We start from the raw sequence: 27606 nt of genomic DNA, 5'->3' as shown, positions 1-27606 counted from the left end.
AAACACATGATAAAACTAGAACAATCTAACCAAATGTGGATGAATCTTCCTTCTTCAATTGTGATGGATAATGATGATTATAACCTCCAAGCCTTCAAACTCTCCTCAAGACCTTTAATGTGAGTGTAAAGTGGGTATTTTTATAAGAGAAACCCATATAGAATTCTATTCAAGCACACAAAATGAATTCAATATGCTCCACTATTTATAGGCTGTCTGGACACTCAGGCACGGCCACGCGCTCCATGAGGCACACCCCCGTGTCCAGCTGTCCCCTCGCATTTAATGCTCTGTCAAATCGTACATGCTAACTCACCACGGCGGGCGTTCTCCATATGGTATGGCCCCGTGTTTTGGGTTTTTTTATTTTTTCTTTTGTATTTTCTGAAAGGTGACCACTGCCCCCATGTTCTCTGAAGCACGCCCTTGTGTTAAGCAGCGCAGTATTTTGTCTTTTCTTGCAGAAGAAAGCATGGGGGCGTGTTCCCTGAAGCATAGGAGTGTGTTTTGCTGTTTTCTTTGGTTTTTATTGATTTTTCATTGGCTTTTCATTCGTTTCTTCGTTTGAGGCTTGGATTCACCTGAAAATACGTTTTAACATGATAAGTAGTTATTTGAACTATATTATTTGATAGAAGTTGCAGTTTTTAGAGATTATTTGATGCTAAAAAGATGTATATTTCTATATAAATCAAACATCCCCACACTTGAACCGTGCTTGTCCTCAAGCAAGCTACTTATAATAGCTTAAACATATCCAATAGAGTTTCATGAAAATGTGAACAAAATAACCAACCTTAAATCATAAGAATATATGTAGTGATATATAAAAAGGTGATTTCTTTTTATGAGCTTTGGTTTATGCAAAATGTCACATTCTCACAATGTTCACTCACACTCGGTTTTATATATGATCATACTTGTGATATATGTATGTGAACAGTCTTAGCCAAAATGTGACATGTGATAAATAAGCTTGTAACAAGTTAAAATCTCCCCCTTTGTGAAGGGTTGAATAGATCAGAAGGTAATATGGGTTGATTTGTGTGAGTAGGGATTTGGTATTTTGTGGTGGTTCAATGGTTTAGGTTAATAATGGTGAGGATGGTAAATACAACTTTTTCTGATTGTCGGGAATCTTAAGATGTCTTCAATGGTAAGCTCTTTTCTCCCAATTGCTGATTTTTTGTTTTACAGCAAACCTAGTGATTCGTTTAAGGTCAGATCGTCAAGACAAGTTTTTTCGAGGATCTGAATCAGTTCATCCTCAATCCTGTTCTGAACATAATCCCCAACTCTAATAGATCGTTTGGCTTTAAGCCTAAGAGCCCCCACCCTCATTAGTTCAGTATATTCATATTGAGACTGAGTTTGACTTTTTCTACACCTTCCATTAGAGTTCATGGGACCACTTTCCGCATCCTAAGCATCGTTCATATCTTTTTGCTCTTCTTTTCATTGCGCTTTTGGAAACTCCATAAAATGGTGGTCTTTGTTCGTCTTGGCGACACTTTTTCCTCACCTCATAGCTAAAGAGAAAAATTCTCTCCCTAAGTTCTAGAGGCAACCTAGGTTTTGCGAAATATATGCAGCAAAGGAAATTGAAATCGAAAGAATGCATTTCCAGTTATTTAGGGTCTGCCGGTAAAAGACTAGTGTTGTATTTTTCTGGTGAGAGGGATAAAGTGGTAAGGTTTTTTGGATAAGGTTTTTGGATTTTGTATTTTGGAGAATGGTTTGAGGGATTTGTGATAAAATTACCTTCTTCTTTATACAACGCTTCGTGCGGTCTTGAAAATGAATACCTGAGACAAGTTCTAAATCACATGAAACATATGACTCACTCAATGCTTCCAAAAAAATGTTAATCTGGCATGAGATTTATCTCACAGTAACGAATGGATTGGGTATATGCGCCATATTTTGCATAAATTTATTCTCCATATTACAAACTACTTTTTACATTTACACTTTTTAGTTATAGTAGATTTTTAGTTGGTTATTTGCAAAAACTTTTCTTGGATTTTCTTTTGGTTTTGTCATAAAAGTAGTCTTTGTTTGCTACAAAAAATTATTTAAAGATTCACAATAAGATTCATATGAAGTATGGTGGGTAAAATGGAAAGGAACTTTCCTACGGGCTAACGAAATTTTGATAGAGCATCCCTTGTTTTTTCCTCTGTTTTCCTTTAGTGTACCTAAAAAAAACTACACACAAACAAAAAATAACCAAAGCATAATAGTACTGAAAATTGGGTATGGAATCATCCACACCCCGCCCACACAGGATAAATAAGTCTACAGTCAAATGTCTTGGCTCACCCGGCCATAACAAACATCAAACAAACAACCAAATAAAATTGTCTCAAACAAACGTAATAATAATTTTATCAAATACTACCACCCAAACCCATGCCCATACCCAACCTATCATCGTCGATGCTCGTCAGTTATCCGGATGTTCCGGGTCTAAGGGTCCCCAATGCCAATCCATGCGCTCACCTAACCGATGAATCTCCCGCCTGGTCTCCACGTACTCTGTGGCACGCTGTGCGTCAGATGCAGTGATCTGTCCTGATAACATGTCAATAGAGATGGAAGAGTGAATCTGAAAACAGTCAATGAGCCCATATAGCCCCTTAAAAGAGTACTGGCTATGATATTAAAAGTTGGGGCCGGCACCTGATGATGATGGGCCGCCCTGTTGTGAGTAAGTTCGGCGGCGGGTCTGTCGTGGCGGTGATCCAGTCCTCCTCTCAGGTACGTCTTGAATGGCCGTGTAGGTGGGGTTCTCGGGATCCAGATCTGGTTGTAGGCATCCTGAAACCTCCACTTTAGTGGGTTTCGTTCAATCTATTGGACCATTTGCATACTGATACAAAAGTTGAGATCGAGTGCAATTGGGTTAGGACTTCGTGTTCCTTCGTGATCTGTACTATAGGCTTTGTAGAGCTTATGAATTCAGGCATCACCAAAGATTGGGGTATTGGGGCTTTTTGCATTCGTGTTTGTTTTAAATAGCTGACAGAATAGGTAAGTGATGTTACATGTACCTCGTTCTTGATGCATCATAGGGCCCACAAATCCCTTAGCCCCACGACCCCCTCGCTTTGGCCACGTTGTGTCACTATGTGGCTCAACAAGTGGTGAATGTAATGCATCAACAAGTCGCATAGTGCGGTGCTTTTGGTGATGCTTTGTATATAACTTTCATTCCCATAGCTCAATTGTTCCCATGTCTCAAATCTGGTGCTCCCTGCTTCACTCGTCTCTTGATCATCCTCGTCCGAGAAAGTCGTCCCTGCCTCATTCTATAAAGCAGAGTCGGTTTCCTCGGACGTGTAAATACCCATATCAACTCCTAACTGTGTGACCGAAGTGTTATACCATGCTCCACCGATTCGGAACTGGATAGTTGTGTCTTCCTACATAGACAAATCTTTTGTTTTTGTTGAGAACGAAGCTAGAAATTCCTTGGTAGTTCGGCTACCGATTTACCCTTTTGTCTAAAGACACGTTCCCATGACCCTTTGACAAGCCTGTTTTACCTTCCCAGTTGATTCACTTGTTGCAACGTGTTGGTACATGCGTAGAAATTCGGTTTCAGATATCGTTTGTTTAAGTATCTCATCCTTTGTCGGGAGACATCATCCCATACTGTGCCCTCTGGAAAGATCAAGAAAGCATGCACATCATCCCCATACTCAGCCATCTGAAATTTAGAACAAGATTAGGAGGATAATCACAAACTTTAACTGAAAATATGGAAGATAAGCTAAACCATGCCCCTGTGCTTCAAGAAGCACAGCCCCATGTTTTGGGATTTTGGCATATTTGACTAATTTAACCAATTTTGACCTTTGGTTGACTTGCAGTTGACCATGGGGCGTGTTTCACATGAATACTATCCGTGCTTTTAATCCGAATTTTGAAAGTGTTATGATTCGAACTTGAATTTCAACTCGGTTCTAGGAATTAATCATCTGGGTTCGATTTATATGGTAGGGTTGTTCAAATCCTGAACCTGAACGATTTTCCTTCAAAAACTCTTTCAATCCTATGTTCTGATCGGGTCAAATCTCTTTTCACAAATCAAAACCCTAGGCTATAACAATTAAGCATCCTATTATTCGGGTTTTAACCCGAATAAATCAACAAATAGGTATGTATTCAGACATGGGGATCCCTTTCAACCCGATTTTGACGTATAATGGTGAATTAAAACCATAGAATCACTAAATTGACATACCTTATGCTGAGATTTGAAGGATTTAAGCAAAGATTGTAATGAAGGGTGTTGGGTCGCGGAGTGTGTTCTCTAGGGTTAAGTTATGAAAAATTTTGTGTTTTATAAAAAAAACCGTAACTGCACTGTAAGGTGGGGCACGGTCCCGTGCTTGGTGAAGCACGGCCTGTGCTGTAGGCTGTAGCCAGGTCATTTTTGTTTATTTTTTATTATAACGAGATGGGGCATTTTTAATTAATTTTTCTGAAGATTGAGGTTAAAAACATAAAATCCTATGAAATTCCATTTACTTCTTAAACATTACACCGAAATTAAAATAAAATGAACCAAGAAACATAAGAACTAGCTTAATCGATAACAAAGCCTAGGTAAGCAAAACAAGGCTTTTCCTACTCAAAACTACTAACGACCACCATTCACGAACAAGTCTTGAATGTATGGTGGGGCTCTCTTGGATTCCAAGAGTTCGGAAAGCTTTTTTTTTAGCTCTCCGATTTCCCAGTTAAGAAAGTTGAGCTTGAAGTCCACATCCTTGTTGTGACTTTCAATTATGTGGAAGTTCTCGAACCTCAGTAGTTCAATCTTGTTTGTCAGTTCGATCAAGTGAGCCTTCGCTTGAATGTTGCTCTCGACTTGGTCCTTCACTACACTTTGGAACCTTGTGATTTCTTATTCAAGATATGATGAATTTTCACCATTCTTGAACTTTCTCACTGGTTTCCATTCCATTCTTTTGTTAGCCGAGTGGGATATTTTTTGTTTGGTATGAATGGAATAGCTAAGTGTGTTTGCAACATATAGAGGGACAGGTCGTCGAGCACGGCCCCGTAAAACATGTTACACGGCCCCGTGTTTTTGAGGGAATAAATGTTTCTGATTCAGACAATTGTACGAATTCAGCGCGTATCATGCTGAAGATTCTTGGGTGACCACGGCCCCATGTAAAAGGATGCATGACCAGTGCTTTTAGTCACTGGAACTTTATCTTTGAATTTCAGCAAAACGTGAGAGTAGGAACTTTTGGAACGATGTTTAAGATGTTAATTAAACACATTTTCCGAACTAAAATTACTTTCACTAATAAAAGGTCCTAAACATATAGTCGGGATAAGCCTAAATATCCTAAAACATGAAATTAAGTCGGGATAAGCCCGAAAGTCCTAAACTTGTGCCTAGTGCACTTGATTACACATAAAAAGATAAAAACGAATCTAGATTCCACTGAATGGGTCTCCTCCATCGAACGGCCCGGGTGGAGGAAAGTAGGTGAAACGAAGGACTTGAAACTTTAACTGTTCGTTTATGTATCGTAATTCCATCTTCATACTTTCCACCGACTCGGTGAGTTGAATGAGATGCATCTCTGCGAGGATATTCATTTCAGTGAGTTCCTTCACGAACTCTTAGAGTTTGAGTAGTAGCTCAGTTTTGGAAATGTGTCGGGTTTCATTTCTCGGTTGGTGAGGAACGGGAATTTCATTGCTTATCTCAGTAGGAATTTTGGTGTTTCAGAGGTGAGAGTTGGTGTTTTCGTTGGTGCAAGAATTGCATTGGCAAGAGATGTAATTTATAGCCAAATAGTTGCCCGACACGGTCCCATGTTTCTGGGAACATGGCCCCGTGCTTCAGCCTGACAATTCTTTTACGAGTCAGACTGACTGAGATTTTTTCAGCGAACATTCCGGCCGGCAGTTTATGGCACTGGACCATGCTAACTAAAGCGCGCCCCCGTGTTTTGATTATTTTTTTAAGCAAAGGAACATATATACAAGGCCCGGTTTAATGAGGGTCTTGGCCAGATCCTACTTCCAGTATGTTCATTGGTTCTGATGGAGGATAACTACCTCTGAGACGGCCTCGAATGGTTCGTCTATGTATGGCTTCAATCAATGTCCATTAAATTTGAACTTGTGGCCGTCAGAATTTGAAATATCAACTATCCCATAGTCAAAAAGTGTTTCAACTATGTATGGGCCAGTCCAAGGAGATTTCAGCTTTCTTGGGAAAAGACGTTAACGTGTGTCATATAACAGTACACGATCGCCAACTTGAAACTCTTTGTTTCATTTTAAATGGGCGTCGTGTAGACGTTTAGTTTTTTTTTGTATGACCAGGAGTTTTCATAGACCAGTGCTCTTAGTTCTTCTAGCTCATGAATTTGATCTTCCCGGTTTTTACCGGCGGACATTAGATCGAAGTTCACTACTCTAAGAGCCCAGTAAGCTTTGTGTTTTAGTTCTACCGGTAGATGACATGCTCTACCATAAACAAGTTTGAAAGGTGTTGCTCCTATGGGGGTTTTGTATGCCGTCCTAAGGGCCCACAAAGCGTCATCTAACTTTCTACCCAATTTTTGTGATTCATCCCAATAGTTCTTTCGGGGATCATTTTTATCCCTCGATTCGAGACTTCCACTTGCCCACTGGTCTGTGGATGATATGGTGTTGCCAAACAGTGGTGAACTCCATATCGTACTAAGACTTTGTCCATTAGGGAATTGAAGAAGTGAGTACCTATGTCGCTGATTAAGGCCTTTTTAGTACCGAATCAGGAAAATACCTTTTCAGAAATCGTACAACAACCCGACATCGTTAGTGGGAAGAGCATGTGATTCTACCCATTTAGATACATAGTCGACTGCTACTAGGATGTGTTTATTTCTGAATGAGTTAGGAAATGGGTCCATGAAATCTATTCCCCATACATCAAAGACCTCAAAATTTAATTCCCTTTTTGAGCCATCTCAGCTGAGATATTCCTGGCTCTTTGACAAGCATCGCATGCTTGGATCAAAGCATGGGTGTATTTGTATATGGTGGGCCAAAAGAATCTTGCATCAAACACTCCTTCATGCCAGTGCTTGAGAATATTTCAAGGTTTCCTTTCCTGATACACACCTAAGAACAACTTGATCGGCACCTATCCTAAACAAGTAAGGATATTCCCAGAAGTAGAACTTAAGGTCGAAGAAGAATTTCTTCCGTTGTTGATGAGTTAGCCCTTTTCTTATGATTCTACAAGCTAGATAGTTCGCGAAGTCGGCAAACCAAGGAATTACATCCTCCTCTTTCATGAATGCTTGGATATGCATGAGAACTTCATGCGGAAAATTATCATCAATAATGTCCTTGTGATGATCTTCTAAAGTTGGGCATTCTAAGCGCGAAAGATGGACTGCGGCTACATTTTCTACCCCTTTCTTGACCTTAACTTCGATGTTGAATTCTTGGAGTAGTAGAATCCATCAGATAAGTCTGGGTTTTGCATATTTCTTGTTGAAGAGGTATCGTATGGCGGCATGATCGGTGTAAACAATGGTTTTAGAAAGAACTAGGTAGTTCAAAGATGAAAATTACGGCTAATAACTCTCTTATAGTTGTGGTGTAATTTTCTTGTGTGTCGTTAAGTGTTATACTAGCATAGTAAATTGGGTGAAAAAATTTTTCTCTGCGTAGTCCGAGTATGGCTCCAACTGCAAAGTCACTTGCATCGCACATGATTTCAAATGGAATGGTCCAATCGGGTGTAGTCATGATTGGTTCGTTGAGAAATTTGTTTTTTAATACATACTTCAGAGAAGACGAATGATGCATCCTTCTCCGGAAGTATGGTCATAGGTCTAGCAATTTTAGAAAAATCTTTTATGAAGTTGGTGACTGAAGTTCGGATATGGTTTCTGTTTTTGCCCTATCAATTTCCAGTCCTACTTGGGATATGTTATGACCAAGAGCAATGCCTTCTTTGACCATAAAGTGGCATTTTTTACCAGTTGAGTACTAAGTTAAATTCTTCACAACTAGCTAACATTTTGTCTATGTTTTTCAGACAATGATCGAAGGAGTCTCTAAGGACTGAGAAGTCATCCATGAAAACTTCGATAGAGTGTTCGATCATTTCATGACAGATGGCCACCATGCAATTTTGGAAGGTGGTCGGAGCATTACATAGTCCAAATGGCATTCATCGGTAGGCAAAGGTTCTATACAGACATGTAAAGGTAGTTTTCTCTTGATCTTCGGGAGCAATGGGAATTTGAAAGTATCCGAAGAATCCATCAAGAAAACCGTAGAACTTATTTCCAGATAAACATTCAAGCATTTGATTGATAAAAGGAAGTGGAAAATGTTCTTTTCTTGTGGCATCATTAAGCTTCCGGTAGTCAATGCAAACTCTCCATCCTGTGATGGTCATCATTGGTATTAGCTCGTCCTTCTCGTTCATTACTACTGTCATTCCTTGTCACACCCCGTTAAGCGAATTGCGGAAGCGCAAAACGGAAATGCAACAGATACAACTGGTATCAAATACATTGTTCATAAAGAAACATTACTAATTAATTTACAATATATTACATCGTTCTAATATCTTTTACAGACTAGGTGATACAATCAAACCGGTTCTTCAATTACTTTACTTCTAACTCAAATGCCCACGACATCAATCATCAGTCAGACATGTAACGTACAGGAAATTACTTCTCATATCTGATTACCTGAAAAGCATGTTAAAACAGGTCAACTACGAATAGTTGGTGAGTCTCATAAGTTTAACGAAATCAGTTCTGCGTACCACACAGTCATAGTTTGTAGTTTGTATGTACGCGCGTATGTAAAATATGTATTTACGTTTGTATAAATATGTACAGCCATATCCTTGTGTGTGCATATGCACACATGTAAGTTTATAATATAAATTCGAAATTTCAGTAAAATCGTGATTGTTTGTTCGTACTACCTGTTTCCAATTTCCGTGTTTAACCAACCACTGTGGACCCCCTTCCTCCCACAACGGTTCCACATAAACTCAACCACTGTGGCCCTCCTTCCGCCCACAACGGTTCCGTGTTAAGATCAACCACTGTGGTCCCCCTTCCACCCACAATGATTCCACGTAAACTCAAACATTATATAGTGTACACGCAAATAATTAGTATATTCTACACATAGTATTTCCTACGGCTAATCACATAGCATGTATATAGACACATATACACATATAGTATTTATCACGTATTACCAAATACTGTGGCTCCCCATCCGCCCACAATACGCATAATCACATTATTTTCTTAACATTCATGTCATAATCAAGTTAGTTCGTTTAATAAGTTGCAGCAGAACTTGGCTCATAGGCCATACTCAACTTTAGTTTATAAGTTGCAGCAGAACTTGGCTCATAGGCCATACTCAACTTTAGTTTATAAGTTGCAGCAGAAGTTCGCTCATAGGCCATACTCAACTTTAGTTTATAAGTTGCAGCAGAACTTGGCTCATAGGCCATACTCAACTTTAGTTTATAAGTTGCAGCAGAACTTGACTCATAGGCCATACTCAACTTTAGTTTATTACTATTTTGGCCCCCCTTCCGCCCACAATAGCCCCATAATCATCACAGACCACGTTATCCCCATGGCCATTACAGACCACGTTGTCTCCAAAGTTAGTTATGTTTAACATTACATAACATGTTTGTATAAACCTGCTGTCACGTGTAATTTCATTATGTTTTGCAATTCGTATTATCTCCACTCAATATATCAATCAACGATAATAATCATCTTTCATCAGCACGTAGTCAATCATTATGTTTGTAGGGACTCTTCATATATAAATGTTCAGATATTTTATATCCTGAATCGTTTTCAGATAGATAACGTGTATAAACATGCTTTCCACCCCAAAAGTTCGTAAAATAGTTTAAAGAGTGGGGTCATGAAACTCACGGTTTTGTAGGCACTCAGTGCGAGATCAGCACGGGGTTCGTTTCCCTTGCTATCACTTAGTCCCTATAGTCCATATTATAATAATATTAATATTTTAATATTATTATAATCTCAGTATTAAACTGGGCTGTATAACTAATCTGGGTATTGCTGGTATGCCCAGAAAGTGGTTATAGGCTTAGGCTGTGATGTTGTTCAGTGTCTAATACTTAAAACCGAACTTGGCTCAGATTCCCGCTTTCCCAGCTGGGCCAAGTTGTTTGTTTACGCGTTCAGAAAACAGTTATAGGGAAATAAGCTTGGGTAAATGTATTGGTTAATAAAATGATTAAGCAATAAAGAATGATCACATACTAGGGTACCGGATTAGCCTCGGGGCCCGTTTCCGTTTATTCAGTTTGATTTCAGAAGAAACGCGCACAATCCATCCGGATTGTCCAGGTTTCTCATAGAAAAGTTTGTTTTCACTTAATTAGTCCAAACATATGATTTTTGATCACTCTTGGTGTTTTGATTTTCCCGCAGGTTCACTAGCCGCGAACTTGCCGGTTGTTATAAAAACTGAATTTGTTTAATATTCATATTAGCATAATTAATTAACCGTTAATCATTAAATTATGAAAATTTAGCCACTTATCAAATAAAATATGTAGATTTTTATAAAAATATTTCTGGAATTATTTATTGATTTATTAATTTATAAAATTCATTTTATCAGCTATATTTCGCCTGAAAATCGTCCGTTTATCCCAAACAACTTCCACAAATTCCACCAAAATTCCTGAATACTCAAATCATGTCCCAAAACAATCTATATCAATTCCAGAATGTAAACAGCTTGTTCAATATTCTTTTCGGCCCAAATTCGGCTATAAAAATTCGCACAAACGCATATGTACAAAACACCTTTAGACTTCTCCAAATGATCTCAAAATTCATATGTCATCAAAATACATAATATCTGAGTTCCCAGAAAAATATCATAATTTTTGAAGTATTGTAGCTATTTTTCCCAAATAAACGTCCCAATTCGGTAACAAATTCGCCAAATATTCTCGGATGGTCGAAAAATTACCAAATTTGAACAAGGACTTATTGACATAGTACCTGATGTCCCTGCAAAATTTCAAGTCCTAAAAATATGCACATCACAACCTTAACCTAAACAGCCCGTAATCGAGTAAATCGGCATTACCTTTGCGGTTTTGGTTCGTTTTCGCTCTCTTAATCCAATTTTCGGGTTCTTGTGCTTCTAAGCAAGCTAGGTACAAGTCCTATATCACAAACCAAGCAGGTTTCATCAATAAAACAGCCCTTTAACTTAGGGTTTCGGCTAGTGCACAAAAACGAACTTTTGAACCGTAAAAATGTCGTTTCAACCCTTTAATCCGTGTTTATGGCCAAAAAAACTATCAAACCAGGTTCCTCACCATGTGTATGATCAAAACATGTTTATGGACCATTTTTAGAGTTTTTACATGGTTAGGAATGATCTTTGGCAATTAAACAATGTTTATATAATACTAAACATAATTAAAATAAGTTAAAATGATGAAATTAGTAAAGTTTACCTAGGGTTTTAAGGTTGAACTTAAGAACAGCAGGAGTCTTGTTATTTTTCTGGAAGTAAATGGTCACAAAATATCTAAAGTTGCTTATGTAGGAAGTTTGCAAAAATAATAATCATAATATATATAAAAAATGGCGTACGGAATTTGGGTTGGCCCCCCCTTGGCCCATTATGGCCCAATAAACTGATTCTAAAGGCACAAATGCGAAAGCCCAGGTCCAAATTTAGTCCGGGTTCGGTTTTTGGCGCGAAAAACTTATCGGGTACGACAAACAGTGCGAAAACGAGTGTTTTTCGGCTGTTTTTGTGTAAATTTAAAAAAACATACCATACGTTTGTAAAAATCGAAAATATTTTCACGGATCGCTTAAAACATTTCAAGTAAGTGTTTGGTAAGTCTTTTTTGGCTTAACGGATGATACAATGCTTGGTTTGTAACTATCTTTCGCGTTTAATTCCATAGCGGGTAGTTAAACGTTCATGTTTTCGTTTAACTTGTTTGCTATCGAACTAAGGCCATATTACTAATATTTTAGCTTGCATAGATCGTATATCACTTATAGATGGCACCCTGGGATATCCGGACCATAACCAGACCCGTTTGGTTATTCGTTTGTTTGTTACGCAATAAGCGGTTAAACGCTTATTCGAGTTTGTAAGTACTAAGGTGTACTCGGTTTTGCCACGGATGTCATATTCTCCCCCTGTTAAGAAATTTCGTCCCCGAAATTCAATATACCAAATATGCTCTTTTTGGGGAAAATTTTATAATCATTTGTTTTGGAATTCGTTTTTCTGTTTCCGAACACGTTTGATTCCCCGTTGTGGATTCCACTGGATTTTATTCAATGAGATTTTATTGTGTCACAACTGTTTGATTTTCCCCACTCAGCATTTTCATGAGTCTCTTATAGAGTTTAGTTGTCTAAAAGTTTTCAAATAGTACTAATTCCGCCCTGTCAGTAAGGCACTCGTTTTGATTCGATATATGAAATATAGGGAGTGAAATAATTTTGTTTAATACGTTATGGGTTAACTTTCAAGGCAATTTTGTATAGTGCTATATATTTTAGAATTAACTCACCGTTCCTCAACTCAACTAACAACTTTCAAAATTTGATAACTTCTCGTATTTCTCAGTATAGCCCTCTTGTTAGCCTTAGGCAGCCTTCGGTTTGTTATTAATATTACGAGCTTTATTTATGGTTATCGAAATCAAATCGGATTTTGTATTTTGGGGGTCACCAATTTTTCCAATTTTAATAAGATGGCGAGTTACATTCTTGCTCGTATAATATAGTATATTACCACTTGTATAATATTATGATGACTGTTAATGTACGAGGATTGAAATTACTGGTCTCACTTTCCTCTATTGTTTGAATAGTTTATTTGATTTGATTGTTTTATAGAGGATTATAGACCGTGCTTAGGCCAATTAGGGATCTAAAATTTCATACACAATTCACCAAGAGTAAGATTTTGTTAAGGCGAGTTTTTTTTTTTTTTTTTTTACTTGGATAGTTGTTACAATTCGGAAGAAAGTATTCGGAGTGGATCAGTCAAGAAACAATCATTCAGCTGGCATTGCTTTCTCGGGATGTTTTAGGAATATGTGTTAAGAGATCCATTGTAGTTTGTTTCCCACTTCCAATGGGGTATCTCGAATTGTTGTAGCATCTCCGAGGATCTTTTGTATTCCCCGTTAACTTATAATAGTGCACACTTTACAACATATGTGCCTATGATTCCTTCATATATTTCGCTTGCATCTATATACCATTACTCAGTTTATCCGCACATCTGGCCTGACTTTTCCTTGTTCATCACTCAGTTATTAAGGCTATAAAAGTTTAAAGTTCAAGTTTCGGTTACGGATAGTATAGTTTTCCTCATCCGTGTTTCATCATTGGGGTACTAGGTTTTGTTCCGTGTACCTGATCACTTCTTTATCTAGAAGAGGCAGTATAACAGTTCTATTTCTATATATAACCTTCATTTGAACACAATTAACTAGTCCATACTGACTATTACACAATGACTCCTCACTTCCACCGGGAGTGCATCGATAGGGAATAGCTAGTTATTTAGGTTAAGAGGGTAGTTTTTCGAGTAATATGGTTAGTATTTATAGTCTTACTTTTGGTGGTTTCTATAGTATACAGAATTGTTATTTTACTAGACGGTATATTTTCCAAAGTAATAACTTGTAGGAACGAAACGTCTATTAGTGTCCGTAATAAATAAACTAAAGTATGTTAGGCATTACTAAGAACGTACCTGTCACTACATTTGTTCTATCCGGTTTATTCACAATACATGACCCCTAGTCGAGTTGGACGTCGATGTCGGTCCTTGCCTTTGTCTTTCCATCGCAATTGGGTTCAATCTAGGGCAGTCTTTCTTGATGTGCTCCATACTACCACACTCATAACAGGCATTACGGTTTATTATGGGTGGTTTTGGTAGACTGGTTGTTGTCGTGTTGGTTGCGGTTGGGGTAGTTGTGAGTCCTGGAGTTGGGTTGGTGGATTTAAAGTATTCATAACGGTTCTACAATTTCGGGCATAGTGTCCCACCTTCCCACATTTGTGACACACATTGGTCCGACATTCACCAACATGATGATAACCACATTTTCCACATCTAGGCAAAAGCCCGTTATACTTATTTTGCTTCACATCGGAACTGATCATAGCGTAATTTTGTATTGCAAGGCGCGCGCATTTATTCCGTTGTTTTTCTTGTATTCCCGCTCCATAATTGGTTCGTTTTGTACCAGATGATTCCCCGGGCATTCTTAATGAACCACTTCTAATCAAATCAGAAGTTACAATGCCGGCTTGTAATACGGCATTTTCGAAAGTTACAGGGCCAGTTGAATTAACCAAACTCCTGACTTCGGGGGCTAAACCCCAAATGTAGCGTTCAGTACGTTTAGATTCTGGAGTAACTAACCATGGGACTAGACGAGCCAGTTCGTTAAAGCGATGGGTATAATCCAAGTGATCTGCACCCTTCATTTCTAGATTCCAAAGTTCTTGCTCTAATTTCTGAATTTCGTTTATCAGACAAAAGTGTTTTATCATAAGATTTTTAAGTTATGTCCAAGACATACGATTGGTTGCCTCTTGTCCTTGAATTTGCACAACAGTATTCCACCACATTAGCGCGTGGTCTACAAATGTAGAAGTAGCAAATTTGACAATACAATCTGGTGGACAGTTAGTGATATTAATGATGGATTCAGTCTTTTCGATCCACTTTACCAGTCCATTTGGTCCTTCAGTACCGCTAAATTCCATAGGTTTACATAGCATGAAGTTCTTAAGTTGATATCCGTGTTGCGGGGGATTTTGATTGTTACAAATATTGTTCAAGTTCGGTGCATTATTTAAAGTAATATTGGTATTCAACGGGGGAGTATTAGTTGTGATAGTATCAGTATTTATCGGGGGAGCATTTGTGGTTGTATTAGTATTTGTCAAGGGATTAGTATTTACAACCGCGTTAGCGTTCGGCACTTGATATGTATTCATAGTTGTATGGATACCAGCAGCGAATTGTGCTGCTATTGTCGGAAGTACTGTTTGTAGTTGTCGAGCGATCATCTCGGCTATATCTGCCTCAGACAACATGTTTACTTTCTTCGGGGCCATTCTATAACAATAACCAGTTATCCAACAATTAACAAAATTAACATACACTAATGATCACAAAAGGAATTACAATAACAAGTAATCAGGTATTTCAATTAACACGTATATATCACACGGGTTTGTTCTCGAGTTTGAATACTAAGGATAATATGTAAAGTTAGCCTAACAAAGGCCAATGTTTATATATATATATATATATATATATATATATATATATATATATCAAAAGTTGTCACCTAGTGACAAGTAATTGTAATCCAGTAAGGGTAAGTGTTTGTAATGAAATATCCAATGCGTCACCCATATCAACATAGCACCCTACCAGATGCTTGCATGGGGTATCGAAGGCTATATACAACAATATCGTACTACCCTTATCTATCTAAGTACACATTATACAATTATATATGGTTTACAACTTGCCCGAAAATTATTCCGGTACGATCCCATCATTAGGCAATTGTTTTTCTTTAGCCTCTTCCATAAGTAGACAATTGCTCGTTATGAGTTTAGTTAGTGTATTTATCATATGAATACACTCATATATTCAACTAGACCCTTAGAGGTTGTTAAATATAACTATAGAATATATTCCTTCGCCAGGTCATTCGGTGCACGCAAGTATGTTGGGCCTACTAAAAGTGGTAGTTTACTGGTTGGGTTAAGTATGTCCCGTTCCAGTCAGCATGTCATCAATTCGTGAGCATGAGGTTTCTCTCCTACAGTAACCAATTGGAATAGGAAAAATATAGGTGAGGTTGGATGTTCTTGTTCATAGATGGTTCGAAGAGTTTGCTAGTTAAGGAGGTTCATCAGAGTTAGTTGTACTGGTGAATTGTAAAGGAAATTATTATTATTAATATTTCTTTTTGAAATATCGTTAGTATATTATATGTACTGGTAGTCACGGTCTGTTTATAGAATTGGGGAATCAATAAAGTAGTTATTATATTTATAATTTGATAAATCGGACTCATCACTAGGTACTTTCCTAGGAATAGTGTTTGTTTTCGAGAAGCGAAAGTGGAGAGACGAACGAAAAACTGTTTAGTTTACTGTTTGAAAACGAGTGTATAGGATTGGATCCAATCAGAAAAGTATTATATATATTCTTTTGAAATTATTGTATGTAGGTCACACCTCCCACAGTTCGTTCCCGGGCCTTGTATATTAAGCCCCTTTGTGGTTCTGTCACATCACCAGACTTAGTTAAACTTGTTGAAGCATTCTCATATTCTCACTCGCAGGAAACACCGGTTCTTTATCTGTCGTAAAGCTACCCGATCTCGACATCTTTCGGTGCAATCGTTAATCAGAAGAAAACGTTTTTCGGTAGCTTAGATCATCGTAAAGGATATTATTAATTAATACCGAAATTAAATATTTTATTTGTTACGAACAGGTATAATATTAATTATAAAAAAAAATATAATATAAATTTTGATACGATATAATTTTAATCATAATATGAATTAATATTGATTATAACCGAATATAATATTCGTTACAATAAGATTCAATATCATCGGTAGTACCGTACGTACACATATCCCTATACTTCATCTCAGATAAGCACGTATGCACATTTCATATATACTTCACATCACCTTTATGCACGTATGTTGCCATTTTTACCTATCAATATGTTCCGCGACTTCACCCCGAATTCCCTCGTACAAGCAAGTCTGTTATTACGTTCCGGACCATAATAACTCACTTGCCCTACGAGTTCATCCCGGCATCCATCAGTATCTATCGTTACTCATTAATAAGTTTCCCAGTGATAATCGAGCCTACGGTTATATTATAGGTATCCTAAGGGATAACCTAATCCTTTATAACCAATGGCTCTGATACCAACTTCTGTCACACCCCGTTAAGCGAATTGCGGAAGCGCAAAACGGAAATGCAACAGATACAACTGGTATCAAATACATTGTTCATAAAGAAACATTACTAATTAATTTACAATATATTACATCGTTCTAATATCTTTTACAGACTAGGTGATACAATCAAACCGGTTCTTCAATTACTTTACTTCTAACTAAAATGCCCACGACATCAATCATCAGTCAGACATGTAACGTACAGGAAATTACTTCTCATATCTGATTACCTGAAAAGCATGTTAAAACAGGTCAACTACGAATAGTTGGTGAGTCTCATAAGTTTAACGAAATCAGTTCTGCGTACCACACAGTCATAGTTTGTAGTTTGTATGTACGCGCGTATGTAAAATATGTATTTACGTTTGTATAAATATGTACAGCCATATCCTTGTGTGTGCATATGCACACATGTAAGTTTATAATATAAATTCGAAATTTCAGTAAAATCGTGATTGTTTGTTCGTACTACCTGTTTCCAATTTCCGTGTTTAACCAACCACTGTGGACCCCCTTCCTCCCACAACGGTTCCACATAAACTCAACCACTGTGGCCCTCCTTCCGCCCACAACGGTTCCGTGTTAAGATCAACCACTGTGGTCCCCCTTCCACCCACAATGATTCCACGTAAACTCAAACATTATATAGTGTACACGCAAATAATTAGTATATTCTACACATAGTATTTCCTACGGCTAATCACATAGCATGTATATAGACACATATACACATATAGTATTTATCACGTATTACCAAATACTGTGGCTCCCCATCCGCCCACAATACGCATAATCACATTATTTTCTTAACATTCATGTCATAATCAAGTTAGTTCGTTTAATAAGTTGCAGCAGAACTTGGCTCATAGGCCATACTCAACTTTAGTTTATAAGTTGCAGCAGAACTTGGTTCATAGGCCATACTCAACTTTAGTTTATAAGTTGCAGCAGAACTTGGCTCATAGGCCATACTCAACTTTAGTTTATAAGTTGCAGCAGAACTTGGCTCATAGGCCATACTCAACTTTAGTTTATAAGTTGCAGCAGAACTTGACTCATAGGCCATACTCAACTTTAGTTTATTACTATTGTGGCCCCCCTTCCGCCCACAATAGCCCCATAATCATCACAGACCACGTTATCCCCATGGCCATTACAGACCACGTTGTCTCCAAAGTTAGTTATGTTTAACATTACATAACATGTTTGTATAAACCTGCTGTCACGTGTAATTTCATTATGTTTTGCAATTCGTATTATCTCCACTCAATATATCAATCAACGATAATAATCATCTTTCATCAGCACGTAGTCAATCATTATGTTTGTAGGGACTCTTCATATATAAATGTTCAGATATTTTATATCCTGAATCGTTTTCAGATAGATAACGTGTATAAACATGCTTTCCACCCCAAAAGTTCGTAAAATAGTTTAAAGAGTGGGGTCATGAAACTCACGGTTTTGTAGGCACTCAGTGCGAGATCAGCACGGGGTTCGTTTCCCTTGCTATCACTTAGTCCCTATAGTCCATATTATAATAATATTAATATTTTAATATTATTATAATCTCAGTATTAAACTGGGCTGTATAACTAATCTGGGTATTGCTGGTATGCCCAGAAAGTGGTAATAGGCTTAGGCTGTGATGTTGTTCAGTGTCTAATACTTAAAACCGAACTTGGCTCAGATTCCCGCTTTCCCAGCTGGGCCAAGTTGTTTGTTTACGCGTTCAGAAAATAGTTATAGGGAAATAAGCTTGGGTAAATGTATTGGTTAATAAAATGATTAAGCTATAAAGAATGATCACATACTAGGGTACCGGATTAGCCTCGGGGCCCGTTTCCGTTTATTCAGTTTGATTTCAGAAGAAACGCGCACAATCCATCCGGATTGTCCAGGTTTCTCATAGAAAAGTTTGTTTTCACTTAATTAGTCCAAACATATGATTTTTGATCACTCTTGGTGTTTTGATTTTCCCGCAGGTTCACTAGCCGCGAACTTGCCGGTTGTTATAAAAACTGAATTTGTTTAATATTCATATTAGCATAATTAATTAACCGTTAATCATTAAATTATGAAAATTTAGCCACTTATCAAATAAAATATGTAGATTTTTGTAAAAATATTTCTGGAATTATTTATTGATTTATTAATTTATAAAATTCATTTTATCAGCTATATTTCGCCTGAAAATCGTCCGTTTATCCCAAACAACTTCCAAAAATTCCACCAAAATTCCTGAATACTCAAATCATGTCCCAAAACAATTTATATCAATTCCAGAATGTAAACAGCTTGTTCAATATTCTTTTCGGCCCAAATTCGGCTATAAAAATTCGCACAAACGCATATGTACAAAACACCTTTAGACTTCTCCAAATGATCTCAAAATTCATATGTCATCAAAATACATAATATCTGAGTTCCCAGAAAAATATCATAATTTTTGAAGTATTTTAGCTATTTTTCCCAAATAAACGTCCCAATTCGGTAACAAATTCGCCAAATATTCTCGGATGGTCGAAAAATTACCAAATTTGAACAAGGACTTATTGACATAGTACCTGATGTCCCTGAAAAAATTTCAAGTCCTAAAAATATGGACATCACAACCTTAACCTAAACAGCCCGTAATCGAGTAAATCGGCATTACCTTTGCGGTTTTGGTTCGTTTTCGCTCTCTTAATCCAATTTTCGGGTTCTTGTGCTTCTAAGCAAGCTAGGTACAAGTCCTATATCACAAACCAAGCAGGTTTCATCAATAAAACAGCCTTTTAACTTAGGGTTTCGGCTAGTGCACAAAAACGAACTTTTGAACCGTAAAAATGTCGTTTCAACCCTTTAATCCGTGTTTATGGCCAAAAAAACTATCAAACCAGGTTCCTCACCATGTGTATGATCAAAACATGTTTATGGACCATTTTTAGAGTTTTTACATGGTTAGGAATGATTTTTGGCAATTAAACAATGTTTATATAATACTAAACATAATTAAAATAGGTTAAAATGATGAAATTAGTAAAGTTTACCTAGGGTTTTAAGGTTGAACTTAAGAACAGCAGGAGTCTTGTTATTTTTCTGGAAGTAAATGGTCACAAAATATCTAAAGTTGCTTATGTAGGAAGTTTGCAAAAATAATAATCATAATATATATAAAAAATGGCGTACGGAATTTGGGTTGGCCCCCCCTTGGCCCATTTTGGCCCAATAAACTGATTCTAAAGGCACAAATGCGAAAGCCCAGGTCCAAATATAGTCCGGGTTCGGTTTTTGGCGCGAAAAACTTATCGGGTACGACAAACAGTGCGAAAACGAGTGTTTTTCGGCTGTTTTTGTGTAAATTTAAAAAAACATACCATACGTTTGTAAAAATCGAAAATATTTTCACGGATCGCTTAAAACATTTCAAGTAAGTGTTAGGTAAGTCTTTTTTGGCTTAACGGATGATACAATGCTTGGTTTGTAACTATCTTTCGCGTTTAATTCCATAGCGGGTAGTTACACGAGCATGTTTTCGTTTAACTTGTTTGCTATCGAACTAAGGCCATATTACTAATATTTTAGCTTGCATAGATCGTATATCACTTATAGATGGCACCCTGGGATATCCGGACCATAACCAGACCCGTTTGGTTATTCGTTTGTTCGTTACGCAATAAGCGGTTAAACGCTTATTCGAGTTTGTAAGTACTAAGGTGTACTCGGTTTTGCCACGGATGTCATATTCCTCCCTTCTTGGGTACTATTTGAAATGGACTAATCCAAGGTGAATCTGAGATTGGGTAGATTAATCCGGCATCAAAGAGTTTTATTACTTCTTTCTTCACCACATGTTGGGATTAAGACGTCTTTGATGTTGGACCATGGGTTTATATTCTTCCTCCATGAGGATTTTGTGAGTATAAAAAGAAGGACTTATGCCCTTGATATCCATGATCTTCCATGCGATAGCCTTCTTATGGTTTTTAAGAACCTTTAGAAGTTCCCTTTCTCTTCTTTAGAAAGGTGTGATGAAATAATTACTGGGTGTTGAGAGTTTTTTTCTAGAAAAGTGAATTCGAGATGGTTTGGGAGTTCTTTTAACTCTACGGCTGGTGGTTCTTTGATTGATGGTTTCGATTTTTCATTACATTCAGTGATCTCACATACCACTTCTGATGTTTCTTGATTGTTATTGTAGGCATCGGGATTTTCGTTTTCTAAAATGGCTTTGGTGATAGTTTTGCTAAGACTTGTGTTTCTAGTGTGTTAATGATGGAGGAGTCTCGCACATAGCAACTCACGATAGAATCGATGATGTCGACATAGTATAATGTGTCATCATGATGTTGCGGATGTTGCATAGAGTTTCCAATATCAAATATAATTGCCTTGTCATTGACCCTAAGAGTGAGTTTGTCGCTGCAGATATCAATAATAGCCTTTGCAGTGGCTAAAAAGGGTCTTCCTAAAATCAGAGGTACACCTTTGCCTTCCTCAATGTCTAGATTTACAAAATCTACTGTGAAAACAAACTTGTCAATTTTGACAAGCACGTTTTCAACGATGCCCCGGGGAAATTTAACGGATTGGTCAGCTAACTGAATGCTCATGCGGGTGGGCTTTGGTTCTCCTATCCCTAGTCTTGCAAAAACCGCATAAGGCGTTAAAATAATACTAGCTCCTAGGTCAGCCAGGGCATTGCTAAAAGATATATTTCCTATGAGACAAGGGATAATAAAGGTCCATGGATCGGTCATTTTTTACGGAATCTTGTTTTGGAGGACAACTGAGCATTCTTCACTCAAGGTGACATGCGAGAGCTCCTCCAGCTTCCTTTTGTTGGTCAGTACTTCTTTAAGAAACTTTGCATATTTTGGCATCTGAGCAAAGGCTTCGACGAAAAGGATGTTGATGTGGAGTTGTTTGAAGAGTTCTAAAAACTTCCCATGCTGAGCTTCTAATCTCTCATGTTTCAGCCGTCCGTGGTATGCAATAGGTGAAACATAAATTTGGACTGGTTCTTTAGGTTGTACGGTGCCTGCTGGGATCAGTCTTTCTTGTGTTTTATCAAGAACTTCCTTCTCCATAACTGGTTCTGAAGTTGGTGAGGCAACAGTGGTTGTCCCACTTCTCAATGTTACAACGTTTGCTGTTGCATTTGGGTTTGTTATTGTGTTACTTGGAAGAGCGCCAGGTGGTCTTTCAGACAATTGTCAGGAAATTTGTCCGATCTGAGTATCTAGATTCTGCAATGATGCTTGTCGACTTTTTAGGTCAGCTTCATGCTTTACAATACTCCGCTGATATCAACGTCTCTTAAGTCGGCCTTCTTCACTGCTCATTTGTCCTGGTTATGATTTGGGTCAACATTTCTTCAATTATTGAATAGTTCAAATTTTGATGACTACTAGAACTTTGTTCTTGAAATTGAGGTTTAGTTTGGACAGATTGATTCATCGGCCTCTTTTCGAATCCGGGTAGGGTATGAGTGTTACCACCTTTTTTCCAACTGAAATTCAGGTGGTTTCTGCATCCTGGATTGTAGTTATTGAAAGCTTTGTTTTGACGAACGATGAAGTCAAATTTTTCCATGGTCATAAGCACTTGTTTGTAGTCACTCGTTTTATGTGTTCCTCCACATGTGTCATGTGATTTTAGTTTTTGATATTTCGGCTTGAAGTTGTTCGAACTTTTTAGAAAGTGCTTCAAGCTGTGCAGTGACAAGGGTGTTGGAATCGACGTGGAGCATTCCTTTATGTGCTGGTGTAGATCTTTTTGAGTAATAATCAAAACTCTTATTTACTGCCTTCTCCATGAGTTCAAATGCTTCGTTAGGTGATTTGGATCCCAGGTCTCCACCGGCGACTTGGTCGACGACCTGTTTGTTTTGACTGTATTGTGCGTCAAAGAAAGTTTGTACTTGTAACCATACGCTCAGTCTATGATGTGGGCATCTTCTCAGAAGACTTTTGTATGTCTCCCATGCTACGTGTAGGCGTAACATCATCATCATACCGGTCCGGAATCCGGTAATGCTGGCTCAATATTTAACAGTTTTATCAGGCGAAAAGTATTTGAGGAGAAACTGTTCAACCATCTGGTCTCAGGTAGTTATGAAACCAGAAGAAAGGGATTCTATCCATTCTAATGCTTGTTCCCTTAGAGAGAAAGGAAAACGTTTGAGTTTGATCTAATTTTCTGAACAGTTTTGTATTTTACAGGGTCCGTAGATCGTAAGAATCAAGATATATGAGAAAGAAGATCTTCGTCGAGGATACCATGAAATTGAATTGAATATTCCACCATGTGAAAGGTTCTTGATTTGATTTCGAAATTTTCGGTGATCTCGGGTGGAGCCACTCCATTGCCGTAGCCTTCAAGGGTTGGCTTAGCATATTGGCTCATGTTTGGTTCATTAGGTTGTGTTGCCATAATTTCTTCTACTTGACTTTCACCTGATGTTGTGGCTTCTACATATTCGTCTTTGATTGTTTCAGTGGTTTCTGCTGTCCGTTTGCGTATTCTTCGGCGAAAAAGTCATTCAGGTTAAGAAATTGGAAAACAAGCTCAGGCCCGAATGTAAAGGACATACATGGGATTAAACCAAATTAAAACTAAAGTAAAGGTTAGTTAAATTTAAAGGTTAGGCTGGCCTTAAAATAAGAAAATTATAATCTAATAGTTATATAAAAACAAAAGTTAGAAATTTGTACAAGTTATAAACAATGAGTAAATTAAAACTTGGATTGTTCTTAAAAATATATCGTATCCCCGACAACGGCGGCAAAAACTTGATGTGGTGTGCGAGTGTATTTAAAACGTTATGGAGGATTGGGATTTTAGCTTTCGCAAAAGATCGTGTTTTAAACTTATTAAAGTGATTTCTACTAAGACTAAACAAACATAAAATAGGCAAGTGTACCTATCGTATATGTAGAATAGTATTGGTAAGAACCAAGTATCGATCCGTGGACATAAATATTTCTAATAATAAATCTTCGTTTTAACTTAATCGGAGAGGATAATCAATTTGGGGTTGATTTTTAAACTTTCATAAAATTACTTATATATAAATATATATATAGGTGAACAAGAAAAGAAATTCTAAATGAGTAATTCAATTATATGAAGGTTACCATCTGAGATCATGAATCCATTCCATTCTTCTTTGATGATTATAAAGTAAACATGTGATAAACTTGCCTTAATAATGTATGATTGAATAGCTCCTCAATTCTAAGTGAACATATCCTATGAAATAACAGAAAGTAGCATGCATATTTTCAAGTCAACCCTTGCTTAATTTCATGTCTACCACGAGAATGTTAATTTAAGTAGGCAAGTAGTTTAGTAAAGTAGAAAGATTAGGATTGACTTTGATTTCTCAAATACCAATTCTAACAACTTCGGGTGTTTATAGTTTATCACACAACCTCCCCTTGGTTGATTTAAGTAGGTTATAATTACACATTCCTTTAACATATGATTTCTTTAACTAGTATGATAACCTTAGCAATCGTGTTAATAAGGTTATTTTAGAATTATCAACACTAGAGAAATAGATCGTAGCTTATATCTCATCATTTCTAAGTACAATATAAGGATCCATGTTCTATCTTGGATAAGTTATCAAAGTATTCTTTTTACCATTTCTGGCTTCCAAGAACATGAGTGAATCATGAATGATTGTTAATCATCAACCTTGATTTGTTGAGTTAAAGTGATAAAAAAAATTTCATCAAAGGTTAATTGCAAGATAACCATGTACTAAACTAAACTAAATCACATATTTAAGATAATCATCAAGTAAAACAAAGCTTCTTCATAGAAATTAGATGGTAAATGGAGTTTAGCTCATAATGAGCATGCTTGTGAACATCAAAAGAGATGAAGATAACAAGCACATGATCAAACTAGAACAATCTAACCAAATGTGGATGAATCTTCCTTCTTCAATGGTGATGGATGATGATGATGATGCATGATGATGATAAACTTCAAGCCTTCAAACACTCCACAAGATAGAAAGCAGGAGTAAAGACAGATGTTTGCAATTTCAGAATGACTTCTTGTAACTCTTTCATGCAAATCTCCAATGATGTTTTCAGAAGGATGATTCTTTTCCACATAAGGAGTTTGTATAATCATATTTGTAGACAAATTTGTGTCAAGATTTGTTTCATTGAGATCTGGTTCTTCAATGATCAAATCAGTTTCTGCATCATGAAATTCTGGTGCTTCATCATTATGTTGTCCTGAAGTAGATGCACCATTGTTTTCTAAGTTTAATCTTTGAAATAGATCTTGAAATCTTGCAGTAGAGGCAGCTTCTTCTCCACTTGCTTGGTTGCTTGTGTCACCCTCATTCTGAACTTGATCATTCTGTACATCTTGATTGTCTTGATTGTTCTCAGTATGATCATGTTCAAAATTGTGATTGTTTTCTTGATCAGGTTCACCAATGTCACATGAGGAATTTTTCACAAAAGTATACTCCTTTTCTTTTCTAGCAACCTTCTTCGATAATTCTTCCAAGTCTAATGATTTCTTCTTTGTCTTTTCAATTTCACTGGTCTTGTAGAAAGATTCATCAAAGTCTTCAGGATAAATCTTGAAGGACCTTATCAACTTCTCATGATTAAACAGCCATGCTTCACCATCAACTGTATTGAATTGATTTTCATTGAAAATGATGTCAGGTGATTCTATAACACTCAAATGGTCTTTCACATAAACTATATAAGCTTTTTAGTGTGTAGAATATCCAACAAAGAAACAATCCAGGGATTTTTTTTTTAAACTTGTTCAAATAGTCCCTTGTGTTCAGAATAAAACATTTGCATCCAAAAGGCTTGAAAAACTTGATATAAGGCTTTCTGTTGTGAAATATTTCATATGGAGTTTTGTTATGCCTTTTGTTCACAAGTACCCTGTTCTGAACATAGCAGGCTGTATTTATGGCTTCAGCCTAGAAAGTGACAGGTAGATTAGCATCTACTAACATGGTTCTTGCAGCTTCAATTAAAGTTCTATTCCTTCTTTCTACAACACCATTTTGTTCAGGAGTTCTAGGAGCTGAGAATTGTTGTTGTATTCCTTATACTTCACAAAATTCTTGCATAACTCCATTCTTGAACTCAGTGCCATTGTCACTTCTCATCATTTTCACTTTCTTATTCAATTTGTTCTCAATCATTGTTACACAACCCTTAATCAACTCTGCAGTCTCATCCTTGGTACTTAGGAAATAAACCCAAGTGTATCTTGAATAGTCATCAATGATCACAAGACAATATCTTTTCTTCCCTATACTTGGCACACTCACAGGACCAAAGAGATCCATGTGAAGTAATTCAAGTACTTGATCAATTGAGTTTATGAGCTTTGGCTTATGAGTAGATTTGTGTTGCTTTCCGTTTTGGCATGAACTACAATGATCTTCCAACTTGAACTCTCTTGTAGGTAAGCCTATGACATGCTCACCTTTAACAAGTCTATTTATGTTCTTCAAGTTCACATGACACAGTTTCCTATGCCACAATTTTGACTCATTTTCAATGGCTTTGGAAACAAAACATGCACCTCCTCTGGAAACAGCTTCTTTCATATTCAATTCATACAAGTTTCCATTTCTTGGTGCCATCATCATAATTATTTCAGGTGGAATCTCAAACTCAGGCTTCAAGATGAAACAGTGGGAATCATCAAAACTGACTTTGTATCCCTTATCACACATTTGTGATATACTAAATAGATTGTATTGAAGACCTTCAACATGAAATACATTATCAAATGAGACTTTCCCATTTGTTATGATTCCTTTTCCAACAATCTTTCCACTATTTTCATCACTCCCAAAAGCTACAGGACCTTCATACTTTTCTTCATAATTGACAAGAGACCTCTTGTCACAAGTCATGTGCCTAGAACAACCACTATCCATGTACCATATGTCATTCAGAGGAGTGGACTGTTCCTGCACATACAAAGAAAGTTTGATTAGTTGAGTGATGAAGTGAAAGTCTTATCAACTTGCAGCTCATCAGATTCAGTTTCAAACACAGCTTGGGAAGTGAGTGTTGTTGGTTCAGGATCTTCATGAGTGAGTTCTAGATTGTCTGAATTGTCTGTTTCATAACCACACTCTCTTGGGGTTTTAACAAGTGAGGTTGAGTTTTGATACTCAGCTGAGTCAGAGGCATACTCCTTTATTTTCAGAGTAGTCTCTCACATCAGTAACTTGCTCAACCTTTGTTTCTGTTTTAGGTTTCCAAAGAAAACCTTGTGGTTCATATCCATGCTTCATCAGAAACTTTTCATCACCAGTGAGTTCTGTTGGTTTCTTTCTTGGAAATCCACCTCTTCTTCTTGTCTTCTCACTGCTTGATGATCCTTGAGAACTGTCTGAGTTCACAGATTGAGTATCTTGTTTGATTCTCAAAGGCTGATAGTTCTTTTTGGTCACATTTTCATGCTTCTTAGGAGACATATTTCTTCTTGCTGATTTAGTCACTTGCTTCTTTGTTATGACATCA

Source organism: Bidens hawaiensis, unplaced genomic scaffold (assembly GCF_021521415.1).
Source record: "Bidens hawaiensis isolate Kalapana, Puna unplaced genomic scaffold, B.hawaiensis_p1.1 tig00019788_1, whole genome shotgun sequence".
In the NCBI taxonomy this organism is placed as follows: domain Eukaryota; kingdom Viridiplantae; phylum Streptophyta; class Magnoliopsida; order Asterales; family Asteraceae; genus Bidens; species Bidens hawaiensis.
The sequence above is the reverse complement of the archived record's forward strand: the minus strand, read 5'-3'. Positions refer to the sequence as shown.